Source organism: Dama dama, chromosome X, assembly GCF_033118175.1.
Source record: "Dama dama isolate Ldn47 chromosome X, ASM3311817v1, whole genome shotgun sequence".
NCBI lineage: Eukaryota > Metazoa > Chordata > Mammalia > Artiodactyla > Cervidae > Dama > Dama dama.
The window spans coordinates 6,631,796-6,645,870 of NC_083714.1; the positions used below are offsets into that span (position 1 = coordinate 6,631,796).

At 44.1% G+C, this 14,075-nt stretch overlaps 2 pseudogenes; both read right to left on the reverse strand.

Moving 5' to 3' along the window:
• Positions 1-739, reverse strand: part of LOC133052137 (heat shock transcription factor, Y-linked-like) — a 44,250-nt pseudogene extending 43,511 nt beyond the window's left edge.
• A 5,716-nt stretch (positions 740-6,455) lies between these two features.
• LOC133051889 (PHD finger protein 1-like) lies at positions 6,456-8,559 on the reverse strand (annotated as a pseudogene).
• Positions 8,560-14,075: the final 5,516 nt, after the last annotated feature.

Here is a 14,075-nt window from a genome sequence, read left to right on the forward strand (position 1 = left end):
GGGCTTGTATCCAATTTCAAGTTGCTAGGAATGTTTGCTAAATATCAAATATCAAATGTTTGTTAAATATTTTAACCTCCAGTTGTTCTCAACTTCAAAAAATAAAACTTTTTCAACAGTTTGTTGTCTCAATTTTAAATTCAGTTTTAGCTACATATATGAACATGCTTTCTAGGTCACATAATTTAATCTTACATATTGCCAATAATGAATGAAAAATTTGGAATACCTTTCTCAAAACAGAGACATTGTTTTCTTCTTCCAGAAAGTCAGCTAGTGATGCAGGTCTTTGAAAAGTTTGTTGTTTTCTAAACCCATAAAGGTTAAGCTGTCGAACTAAACTTTTCGTACTATCAGTTTCAAATATTCTGAAAGGGGCCTTTCTGTCCAAGACTTCTTTTTTGAAGACTTCTTCATTGATCACTATAGAAGTGCCACTCTCATCCCACCAAATAGATTTAAACTGGTCACTTTCAACTATCTTCCAAAGTTTTTGAGGAAAATTGAGTGAAAGAAAATCGTTCAATTCATTTGTTTCAGAGACAGAAAATGTGTAACGTGGCATTTTTATCACAACTTCCTCAAACAAAGCCTGAAAAGCAGATTCTTCAATCATAGATCTCAAAACTGAGTCCTCAGTAAGTGTGTAATCACACAAAGGAGATCCAATGGAGGTTTCTGAACCCGTTGATTCATCTTTAGGAGGTACATCTTGAATTTCTGAAGAAATATGTGCCATCTCAAAGAAATCTTTCTTAAGATACTTTTTTTATTTGTCTGATATTACACACTGCAACTTCAAATGCTGCTTGGCTGGCCTACAGAGATAAACTCTCTAGACCATCACAGTGGTTCTCAAAGTAAAAAAGCTGTGACATCATAAAATCACTGGTCTCTTTTGACAATATTAATTCTTCCAATCCATGAACACGGTATGTTTCTCCATCTGTTTGTGTCCTCTTTGATTTCTTTCATCAGCGTTTTATAGTTTTCTATGTATAGGTCCTTTGTTTCTTTAGGTAGATATACTCCTAAGTATTTTATTCTTTTTGTTGCAATGGTGAATGGTATTGTTTCCTTAATTTCTCTTTCTGTTTTTTCATTGTTAGTATATAGGAATGCAAGGGATTTCTGTGTGTTAATTTTATATCCTGCAACTTTACTATATTCATTGATTAGCTCTAGTAATTTTCTGGTAGAGTCTTTAGGGTTTTCTATGTAGAGGATCATGTCATCTGCAAACAGTGAGAGTTTTACTTCTTCTTTTCCTATCTGGATTCCTTTTACTTCTTTTTCTGCTCTGATTGCTGTGGCCAGAACTTCCAATGTGTTCATGGATTGGAAGAATTAATATTGTCAAAATGGCTATTCTACCCAAAGCAGTCTATAGATTCAATGCAATCCCTATCAAGCTACCAACGGTATTTTTCACAGAACTAGAGCAAAGAATTTCACAATTTGTATGGAAATACAAAAAACCTCGAATAGCCAAAGTAATCTTGAGAAAGAAGAATGGAACTGGAGGAATCAACCTGCCTGACTTCAGACTCTACTACAAAGCCATAGTCATCAAGACAGTATGGTACTGGCACAAAGACAGAAATATAGATCAATGGAACAGAACAGAAAGCCCAGAGATAAATCCACGAACCTATGGACACCTTATCTTTGACAAAGGAGGCAAGGATATACAATGGAAAAAAGACAACCTCTTTAACAAGTGGTGCTGGGAAAACTGGTCAACCACTTGTAAAAGAATGAAACTAGAACACTTTCTAACACCATACACAAAAATAAACTCAAAATGGATTAAAGATGTAAATGTAAGACCAGAAACTATAAAACTCCTAGAGGAGAACATAGGCAAAACACTCTCTGACATAAATCACAGCAAGATCCTCTATGACCCACCTCCCAGAATATTGGAAATAAAAGCAAAACTAAACAAATGGGACCTAATGAAACTTAAAAGCTTTTGCACTACAAAGGAAACTATAAGTAAGGTGAAAAGACAGCCCTCAGATTGAGAGAAAATAATAGCAAATGAAGAAACAGACAAAGGATTAATCTCAAAAATATACAAGCAACTCCTGCAGCTCAATTCCAGAAAAATAAATGACCCAATCAAAAAATGGGCCAAAGAACTAAACAGACATTTCTCCAAAGAAGACATACAGATGGCTAACAAACACATGAAAAGATGCTCAACATCACTCATTATCAGAGAAATGCAAATCAAAACCACAATGAGGTACCATTACATGCCAGTCAGGATGGCTGCTATCCAAAAGTCTACAAGCAATAAATGCTGGAGAGGGTGTGGAAAAAGGGAACCCTCTTACACTGTTGGTGGGAATGCAAACTAGTACAGCCGCTGTGGAAAACAGTGTGGAGATTTCTTAAAAAACTGGAACTAGAACTGCCATATGACCCAGCAATCCCACTTCTGGGCATACACACTGAGGAAACCAGATCTGAAAGAGACACGTGCACCCCAATGTTCATCGCAGCACTGTTTATAATAGCCAGGACATGGAAGCAACCTAGATGCCCATCAGCAGATGAATGGATAAGGAAGCTGTGGTACATATACACCATGGAATATTACTCAGCCATTAAAAAGAATTCATTTGAACCAGTCCTAATGAGATGGATGAAGCTGGAGCCCATTATACAGAGTGAAGTAAGCCAGAAAGATAAAGAACATTACAGCATACTAACACATATATATGGAATTTAGAAAGGTGATAACGATAACCCTATATGCAAAACAGAAAAAGAGACACAGAAATACAGAACAGACTTTTGAACTTTGTGGGAGAATGTGAGGGTGGGATATTTCAAAAGAACAGCATGTATACTATCTATGGTGAAACAGATCACCAGCCCAGGTGGGATGCATGAGACAAGTGCTCCGGCCTGGTGCACTGGGAAGACCCAGAGGAATCGGGTGGAGAGGGAGGTGGGAGGGGGGATCGGGATTGGGAATACATGTAAACCCGTGGCTGATTCATATCAATGTATGACAAAACCCACTGGAAAAAAATAATAATAATAATAAAAATAAATTAAAAAAAAAAATCACTGGTCTCCTAGCAATTGAAGGGTAGCTGTGACATCACAAAGTCACTGGTCTCCTAGCAATTGAAGGGTAATGTTCAACCAGTGTTTACTTCTGTATCAACTTAAAATTCAGGCTGCTTACGTAAATAGTAACCAAAAATATGAAACCTGCAAAATCTCATTCCTAAAGAATTTTTACACAGGAAAATCACATCAATAAATCTACTTGGTTCCTGAAATAAAATATCTATCACCCTTATACACACACATTCTTAATATTCAGTACTGTTACCAAACCAAACTTGGGTCTGCTCGCTTCTGTGCAATAAAGTCGATCAACTGACCGTGGGTTGCAGTGAAAGCAAGTGTAGTGTTTATTGTAGGACCAAGCGAGGCGTCCTAGCAGCTGGTGCTTAAAAGACCCACACTCCCCAAATGCTTTCACAGGAAAGAGTTTAATGACAGAGTGAGGGTGGGCCACGGAGTGTGTGATCAGTTTTAGGACATTCTACTAATGGCCTGTTACTGAGGATTTTGGGAGACAACATCAGTGGCCGGCTAGTTCCAACTACTCTGTGGTCTATGTACTTAAATTTCAGCCTGGTTGGGGCTTTAGCATCTCTAAAGCTGCTCACAGGATATTGCTCAGAATATTATCTATGGCCCTTGAGGAGGAACTAAAGATCCTGGATTTTGCTTAATGGCTAAATCATTATTATTTTATATAGCTTGATTCTTTTCCTTTGTTTCTGTCTTTTTTAACTTCTCTGATTAAAATTACTCTTGGAACACACGGAGGTCTACAATCTCCTACCTCTCTCTCTCTTTTTTCATACTTTTCGATCTTAAGAAGAGACTGCTTAGAGCAAGAAAGGAAATAAAGTGTTGGGCTTAGAGGTTGATGATAAATGTGACAGAAAATCTCAGTTGCAGGTTTGATTTCTGTTTTGGGTTCCCCAGCTCTTGGAGTGTTTGAGTCAACAACAACTTTGGTTATTTCCTGTCGAAATGGAGCTCAGAGTTGGAAATAATCCTGAGATTTAAGGTTGGTATCAATATTTTCTGTTATGCAAACAGTATATCTGTCTATTTTTTGTCATTAAACCTGTACAAACTTTTGAAAATCGATAGATATTTATTAAAAAGAAAGAGGGGAGTGATATAAAAGGGTCCTCATATTTTAGATGCAGCCAAGAAAACACATTTTGAAGTATTTCCACTTTACATATATTCTGTAACCAAGTAGGCTTTTGAATCATTCTACTTTTGGGTTTTAATTTTTCCCATTGCTGTTATACCTAACAGGAATTATAAGCCATTGTACTTTTTTTTTATACACACACACACACACACACACACACACACACACGCAAATAAGTATAAATATGTGTGTGTGTGTGTGTGTGTACATATATGTCAAAATACAATTTTAGGCAACTTTATTTATTTGGCCAAACTCTTTGCTCACCGCCAAGGTCCTAAATGAACTGTTTGGGAAGCCCAGTATTTCTTAACAATCTTCTGGCTGAATAATTCAGATCCTGTTGCTGAAAGGCTCTCCCTAAATCTAGATCATCTTTCACTATTATTTCTGTAATAAGAAATCAGGTTCATATATACGAGGACACCTTGAGCCCATAAAATCATAACTCTCAGTTACTTAAAGATATTGTTCTAAGAAAGTTGTTTCTCTCTTCACGTTGAATACAACTTGAAACATTCTAGTCTGCAGTAAGATAGAAACATGTCTGAACCACATGCACAATGGTCAGCTAGCTGGACTTGGGATAACAGCTACCCATTTAATGGGTAAAACAGATGCACAGTGCACTGTGCATAGATCATAATCAGGCTCTTCTGGCTAGCTGAACGTTAAAATTATATGATGTATACAACAGAATCACTTCTCCATAATTCAGTATGTAAAATTTTCTTTCGTCACTTTAAACTTCTGGTACCAAATATTTCTATAGAAATCATTGATGATCAAAATTTCTCTCCCTTCATGCCACAGTGGTTCAGCTTCCTGCCCCCTCTCCACATTATGTCTCTTGGATCTTGTCCTCCTTTGTATTTCCATAGTTGCCACATTAGAGAAAATCTAACTAGATAACATTAACAGGCTCAATATGTTATGTTAATGGGGAAATATTTTATAACCTGTGTATTTTATCAGCATTTCACCCAGTTGTCACAGAAGCATGGCACAAATGCTTCTAGCAGGAAACTTAAAACCAGAAGTATTATATATAATGAGTAACTGTCATCTTAGAATACTCTTAGAAAATAATTTCTTATCCTCAACACTGAGGGAAAACAAAGTTACAAGAAAACAACAATTGTCAATGTTGATAGGAAAACATTTGGCAAACAGCACATTTGAATTCTCAATATTATAAAAAGTAAGATCATGGCATCTGGTCCCACCACTTCGTGGGAAATAGAAGGGGAAAAGGCAGAAGCAGTGACAGATTTCCTCTTTTGTGGCTCTAAAATTCACTGCAGTTGGTGATGGCAGCTATAACATTAGAACACAATTGCTTCCTGGAAGAAAAGCTGTCACAAATTTAGAAGCGTGTTAAAGAGTGAAGACATGACTTGACCCATGGAGGCCCATAGATTCACATCTATGTTCATTCCAGTAGACATGTGTAGATGTGAGAACACCAAAATGCCCTGCTGGGGATGACTTGTGAGTGTCCATTGGATTGCGAGGAGATCAAGCCAGTCAAACATAAAGGAAATCAACTCTGAAGATGCGTTAGAATCACTGACGCGGAAGCTGAGTCTCTAAAGCTTTGACTACCTGAGCAAAGAACTGACTCACTAGAAAAGACCCTGATTCTCAGAAAACACTGAAATCAAGAAGAGAAGTGGGTTAGAGAGGAGGAGAAGGTGCTATAGCTTCGCCCATTCAATGGACATGATCTTGGGCACACTCTGGGAGATGTTGAGGGACAGAGAGGCCTTGTGGGCTGCAGTCCAAGGGCTCACAGAGTCAGGCATGGCTTACTGACTGAGCAACAACAAGGTTTCAGTTAATAAAATGGATCTTTCAGGGTCGTGGTTAGGCCTCAAGATGTTAGAGGAATAGGAGGCACAGACCACTTTCTCCCACACAAATTCATCGATGGATGAATTTTTTGTTTGTTTGTTTATTTATCTTTATTTCAGTGATACCGAGCCCAGGATCTGTTCTCCTCCCCTCCTCAGTCTCCCTCCCCAGGGGTTAAATAATTTTAAAAAATATTTAAAAAGCTGTAACAAAATAACGTCAAAGGAAATGAGGGACTGGTTGGGGGGAAGGGTCAGGAACCATGAAGGGAGTAGAGGAGAGTGAGCCTCTTCCCCAACCCCCAACCTGGATTCCAGCCTGGACAGTGGAGGGAAGTGCCCCCCCAGTGCCCCAGGTACATCCCAGCTGTAGCTGAGGTCAGAGGTCAGGGTATGAAAGTGCCGGTGTGTGTCAGTGGGCAGTCGGGCAGAGGCAGGCTGTTCAGAAGATGCCCCCACCTCCCCACTCAGCCAGGTACTGCACAGAGCCATCAGGCCGCACTCTGCGAGCAAGGACCCGGACGGGGTCCCCTCGGGACAGGTAGCCGACCCCACCTCGGACTCCACCCCCGGCCCCAGGAGACAAACTACGGCACAGGGGAGAAGGGGGTGCTGAGCGTCTGGGAACACCTGGGGAGGGGGCTGGGACTGAGGAAGATGAGGCAGTCATCGAGTGGGGGGCACTTTTAGGGAGGTCTGTGGGGAAACCAGTGTGAAGTTCCAGGGGTGACCTAGGGAGAGAAAGCAAATGTCAGTCCAGATGGAGATAAAGACTGACCAGAAATGGAGGCCGTGTGGGGATCAGAGGAACAACAACAAAAAGGTTTACAAGACCAAGGAAATTAAGAGTACAGAGGTATCACAGGTAAAGGAATAGAATCTCACCTGTCTGGGGGTTCACCATCCCCAGAGGTCCCTGCGGTGCTGGCAGAGGCGTGGAAGGAAGCGAACATCCGGATGGGACTGCTGGCCAGGCAGCGGGCGTCTGTGGGCCGGAAGTTGTAGCCGCTGCTGCCCTGGTAGCTCTGGTTAGGGCTGGAGGGTGGTGGAGACGCTGAGGCCTGCAGTGCCCTCTGCAGACGAGCCCGCTCCCTCTGCTCCCAGGGCTCGGGCTGGTTGCGCACTGCTGAGGGTGGCCCCAGCTCCTCCATTTTCCCCTTCTGCCTCCTCCTCAGGGGCTCTGGCTCCGGCCTCCGGCGCTTCCCCAGGGGACGTGAGACCCCTCCCCCAGGGCCCTGCCCTGGTGGGGGCTCCGTCTCCAGGAGGGGGCTCCACAGGGGGAGGGATGCGAGCACGGAGACCAAACAAGCATTTCCTCTTCTTAATCTTCCTCCCTGAAATGAAACGGTCCTTGTGGCTGTTCAGAGCAGAGAGGAGCTTGCAAGACCGTTCTCCCTTGGGGGTTTCTGAGAGCTCTCCAAGCAGCAAACTGTCCCAATTCTCAGAGGTGAAGGGGAGGATCTCACGGTCAAAATCAAAGTATTTTTTCTTACAGCAAACACTGAGGTGGTAGAGGACAAGATGCGCCACATCCACCCAGCGAAGCTGTAGCCTCCGGACCTTCTCAGGGCCCCCCGACACACACAGCACTCAAACTCATAGAACCTGTCCCCGTAAAGGAGGGGCTTGCTCAGACACTGGGTGCAGGCCTCGTGGAACCACTGCAGGCAGCTCCGGCACTGCAGCATCTTCAGGTTCCACTCCCCAGGGCCACCACAGTAACAGTAGCTCTGCTGCCGGTTGCTCAGATGCCCAGCGTCCCAGTCCAACCCCTTCAGTCCATACGGCAGGGAGAGCTTCATGCCCAGCATGGCCCGGGCGTAGGGGCCCTTCTTCAGCGCACCCCCCCTCTTGGTGGCGATGGCAAAGACGCACTGGCGGCAGACCCAGGATGCGCCCTCTCCCTCTCCGGGGGCTGGGGCCCTTGGAACGTGGCAGTCCTGGTGATAAGCATGGCGACACTTCTCACAGCTGACCAGCCGGTTCCCAGGGACCACAGTCTCAGAGCGACATACACAGCAGAGGAGCTCCTCCCCAGGGAGGGCCGCAGGGCTAATGTCTTTCCATAGAACCAGAAACTGGGAATCATCCTCAAACTGAACCAGACACACCTCCCGAGCACTGTCCACCTTTTTGATGGTCCCCAAGTATAGCAGCCCATCTGTCCATCTGGCCAGCACATCTTGACTCTCCCAAAGTCGAGGCCGAGGGCCTGAGGTGGGAGCAGGGGAAGCTGGGTCCCAAAGTGGGGGGGCACCAGAGCGGCTCAGCCGTGGGGGCTGTGCCATTGCATCCTGGGGGGGGCCAGTGACAGCTGGGGCCGCCGGGAGCCGGGCAGAGGCAGACGTGGGAGACTGAGGTGAAACCCCCGCGCGGGGAGGGCACGGCTGGGCGTCGGGGGGGCGTGCAGGCAGAGACCGGGGGTCCCCAGGCCCAGCCCCTCCGTCCTCTGGGGCGTATGACGCAGCAGCCAAAGCAGCGGCAGCGGCAGGAGGAGGCGGCGGGGGGAAGGAGGGGAGGGGAGGGGAGGGACAAACCGGCTCGGGGGGAGGGTGGAGGGAGGGGAGGGTGGAGGGAGGGGAGGGCCGGGGGGGGGGGGAAGGAGGAGCGGGGGGGGGGGGCGGGGGGCGGGCACCTCCTCACCCCACCTCCCTCACCTCCAGCGGGCCTGGAGGGCGTGGAGGGAGCCGGAGCGTCTCCGCGGATGGGGAGGGCGGGCTCTCGGACCCGGCGGGAGAGGGAATCCCCGCAGCCCCTTCCTCCAGAGGGAGGCCTGCCCTCGGGGCACATGGAACACCTTCCAGAAACCAACTTGTGAACGATGTTGATGGGCCCTAGAAACCGAAAAAGGCAAACCAGTCTCTTAAAAAGGAGGTAGGACAAAATAAGAGATATAAAGAGAGGAAAAGTTTTTAGGGATGGAGACTGATCTTGGAGAGAGAGTCATAAAGGAAGAGAAATTTGGGCAAAATAGGAAACCCTCTCTCGTAGGTGTCAGTGGGGGAAGAAACAGAACTGTGGGTTGTCGGGGGGAGGAGCAAAAACAGATTATGCCAGTAACTGCAGTTACCGACCGAGAAGTGGCTCAGATGCTCCTGTCCACCATCATAGAGTGGGGCCTGGGAGGGAGGCCTGGGTTGTATCAAACACACTCTGGTTAGAACCAGGCTTTAGTGCCCTGAGGACAATCTGACGCAGCTGAGGTGACATAAAATCCTAAGCCATGGGAACGCTAGAGACAAAAATTTTATTTATTTTTTTTTCTTTTCTTTTTTTTTATTAGTTGGAGGCTAATTACTTCACAACATTTCAGTGGGTTTTGTCATACATTGATATGAATCAGCCATAGATTTACACATATTCCCCGTCCCGATCCCCCCTCCCACCTCCCTCTCCACCTGATTCCTCTGGGTCTTCCCAGTGCACCAGGCCCGAGCACTTGTCTCATGCATCCCACCTGGGCTGGTGATCTGTTTCACCATAGATAGTATACATGCTGTTCTTTCTAAACATCCCACCCTCACCTTCTCCCACAGAGTTCAAAAGTCTGTTCTGTACTTCTGTGTCTCTTTTTCTGTTTTGCATATAGGGTTATCGTTACCATCTTTCTAAATTCCATATGTATGTGTTAGTATGCTGTAATGTTCTTTATCTTTCTGGCTTACTTCACTCTGTATAGTGGGCTCCAGTTTCATCCATCTCATTAGGACTGATTCAAATGAATTCTTTTTAACGGCTGAGTAATATTCCATGGTGTATATGTACCACAGCTTCCTTATCCATTCGTCTGCTGATGGGCATCTAGGTTGCTTCCATGTCCTGGCTATTATAAACAGTGCTGCGATGAACATTGGGGTGCACGTGAGACAAAAGTTTTAAAAAGGACTTTTCCTGAGAGAAGGCTCTAAGGCCACGTAGTGAACCATGGCACACTCACAGAACAGAAGACTGTGCACTAGAAAATACCAAAGGAGACCTAGCCAGCTTCCATTTAAGACCTTTTCCTGCATGCAGGGAGAGAAGAATGTGCACGACTGCCAGAGGCAGAAGGAAATAGGCTAGTGGTATCTTGGCCCCAAAAACATCTCCCACAAAGCTCTAAGCTGGATGACAGTTGCTAACCATGAATTCCTGGCTTCATGGACAGTTCACACAGGCCAGGATCGTAACAGCCTGGGGTCAGCTACCCTGAGGAGACACACGGCACAGCTGAGACTGTGTCCTCTGGCACAGGCAGCAAAATGAGAGTCTGGGACCAGAGAGCTGCATAAGATGCATGGCCCAACTGGGACAGTGCCTTGCCCACCACACAGTCACCTGAGTTTTTGGACCTGGGAAGAGCACAAAGCACATAGACAGTCATGGTCAGGGCCCTTGCCGAGCACCTAAGTGCCTGATTGGCTTAGACCTGGGAAGTGCATGAAACATAGGGCCCACTTGGGACAGTGCCCTCGTGTTGCAAATGGGACACTGAGATGGGTGGACCCAGAAAGGACATGTCACATTTGTCAGTGGCAAGTCCAATGTGGTTCATCCAACCTCAAACACAACCACTTATCCCAGTGGTATTTGTTTTCAGTGTCCTGTCCCTCACCACCAAATCACTGAGCAAGTGAGGTTGAATAAGAGGCTACCACACCCTCATTCATGTTGAAAACCAGACAAGGGAGAGGCTTTCAAATAGAAGAAGAAAATATTAGCGGAGCAGTGTAAGCCAACCCAGAAGTGACAGGTTCAGTGGAACAACAGTCTGCAGTTAATGCCAAGACTGTTCGCTTGAGGGACAACAGTAGCCTTTGATAAGTACAAGCTTCAAGAGACTATCTGATGCTGTACTGACACCATAAAGCACACAACAACTTCTTAGAAATTCTCAGATCTATTTCTATAATTATGATTTCTTCAACTTTTAAAACTTTTAGTTCTTTATTATTCCCTAAACTTTTAGTTCTATTGACTATTGTTACCTTTCTAAACACTATGGAGAACAGTGTGGAGATGCCCTAAAAAAACTGGAAATAGACCTGCCATATGACCCAGCAATCGCACTGCTGTGCATACACACCGAGGAATCCAGAAATGAAAGAGACACGTGCAACCCAATATTCATCTCAGCACTATTTATAACAGCCAGGACATGGAAGCAACCTAGATGTCCATCAGCAAACGAATGGATAAGAAAGTTGTGGTAAATATACACAATGGAATATTACTCAGCCATTAAAAGGAATACATTTGAATCAGTTCTAATGAGGTGGATGAAACTGGAGCCTGTTATACAGAGTGAAGTAAGCCAGAAAAAAAAAAAAAACACCAATACAGTATACTGATGCATATATATGGAATTTAGAAAGATGGTGATGATAACCCTGTATGTGAGACAGCAAAAGAGACACTGATGTATAAAACAATCTTTTGGACTCTGTGGGAGAGGGTGAGAGTGGAATGATATGGGAGAAAGGCACTGAAACATGTAAATTATCATCTGTGAAACGAATCGCCAGTCCGGGTTCGATGCATGATACAGGGTGCTCAGGGTTGGTGCACTGGGATGACCCAGAGGGATGGGATGGGGAGGGAGGTGGGAGTGGGGTTCAGAATGGGGAACACATGTACAGCCATGCGGATTCATGTCAATGTATGGCAAAACCAATACAATATTGTAAATTGAAAAAAAAATCAATAAACAAAACTGGGAAAAAATGAAAAAATAAACATAAATCTATTTTTTAAACATGCTTTCATGTATATGAGAATGATTTTGACCTCAATTTTTTTACACTGTTTAAACGAGTCTAAATTTTACTCTTGGTTGTTAATTTCTGCTTTCCGAAAATTGTTATCAACTTTGTAACTTTAGGAACAAAATCTTTAGGATCTGCTTTCACTTAGGGATTTGTTTCCTGAGTAGATTGCTCTCTCTCCTTTTGACTCTCCCTTTTCTCCCCCTAGGCACCTCTATCTCCCTCCTCCCTTTCTCAGCTCTATGTAACTCTGTGAATCCCTTTGTTTCTGGATGAGGAGAGTTGTGTCACCATTAACCTAGGGATTTTAACTTCTGTATTGTGTGGATGTGGATTTTTGATGCTACTGTAACTTGGGGACAGAAACCCAGAGGCTAGAACATCGATTCCAGAACTTTAGATCACCATAGAACTCCTGACCTCAGGGAACATTAAAGGACAAACACACGCTCCAGAGTTTCCATGCCTACATGGAAAGCAAGCTCCATGCTCGAGCCAGCAAGTTCAGTACAAGAGACCCCACACCTATTTTCCAGCAAAACGGAAACATGACAGTGAATATTAATATTAATTAACATTAATATTAAAAGGGGCCACCAGAAGCTATGCCAAGCCCACAGACACCCCAAAGCACAACCCTGGACAATTCACTGCACTCCAGATAGAAGAGATCCAGAGGGATGGATGGGGATGGAGGTGGGAGGGGTGTTCAGGATGGGGAACAAATGTACAGGGAGTTCAGGATGCGGAACACAGAGATCCAGATCCACCTGGCAGTGCACAGACACAAATTCCATGAAGCCTTAAACCTTGACAAGTCACTGGTCCAATCCCACCCACAAAGGGCAGGTTCCACAATGAAGTGGATCTATAACCCTCCAGCCTGCAGAAAGCAGACCCAAACCATGGCAATCTAAACAAAATGAAAAGGGAGAAAAATATGCAGCTGGTGAAGGTGCATGATAAAAACCCACCAAAACAAACAAAAGGAGAGGAGATAGGAAGTCTTCCTGAACAAAATTAAAAATAATGAGAGCAAAGATGACCAAAATCTTGAAAGCTAAGTGGAGTCACCAGTAAATACACTGGAGGCCCAGACCGAGAAGAAATAAACATGCTTACCATGGATCTAGAAGAAATAAAGAAGAATCAAGCAGTAATAACCAATGCAATAACTGGGATTATCAACACTCTGGAAGGAACCAACAGTAGACTAAATGAGACAGAGAAAGAACTAATTAGGTGGAGGTAGAAAGGAGGAAATGAATGAAACACAGTGGGGTGTGAAAAAAAAAAAAGGAAAACAGGAAAAGCTGTGAGACATCTGGGGCAATGAAAATGCCCCATGGTGAATACACAAAAATAAACTCAAAATGGATTAAAGATCTAAATGTAAGACCAGAAACTATAAAAGTCCTAGAGGAAAGCATAAGCAAAACACTCTCTGACATAAATCACAGCAAGATCCTCTATGACCCACCTCCCAGAATATTGGAAATAAAAGCAAAACTAAACAAATGGGACCTAATGAAACTTAAAAGCTTTTGCACAACAAAGGAAACTATAAGTAAGGTGAAAAGACAGCCTTCAGAATGGGAGAAAATAATAGCAAACGAAGAAACAGACAAAGGATTAACCTCAAAAATATACAAGAACCTCCTGCAGCTCAATTCCAGAAAAATAAATGATCCAATCAAAAAATGGGCCAAAGATCTAAACAGACATTTCTCCAAAGAAGACATACAGATGGCTAACAAACACATGAAAAGATGCTCAACATCACTCGTTATCAGAGAAATGCAAATCAAAACCTCAGTGAGGTACCATTACATGCCAGTCAGGATGGCTGCTATCAAAAAGTCTACAAGCAATAAATGCTGGAGAGGGTGTGGAGAAAAGGGAACCCTCTTACACTGTTGGTGGGAATGCAAACTAGTACAGCCACTATGGAGAACAGTGTGGAGATTCCTTAAAAAAAAAAACTGGAACTAGAACTGCCATATGACCCAGCAATCCCACTCCTGGGCATACACACCAAGGAAACCAGACCTGAAAGAGACACGTGTACCCCGATGTTCATCGCAGCACTGTTTATAATAGCCAGGACATGGAAGCAACCTAGATGCCCATCAGCAGATGAATGGATGAGAAAGCTGTGGTGCATATACACCATGGAATATTACTCAACCATTAAAAAGAATACATTTGAATCAG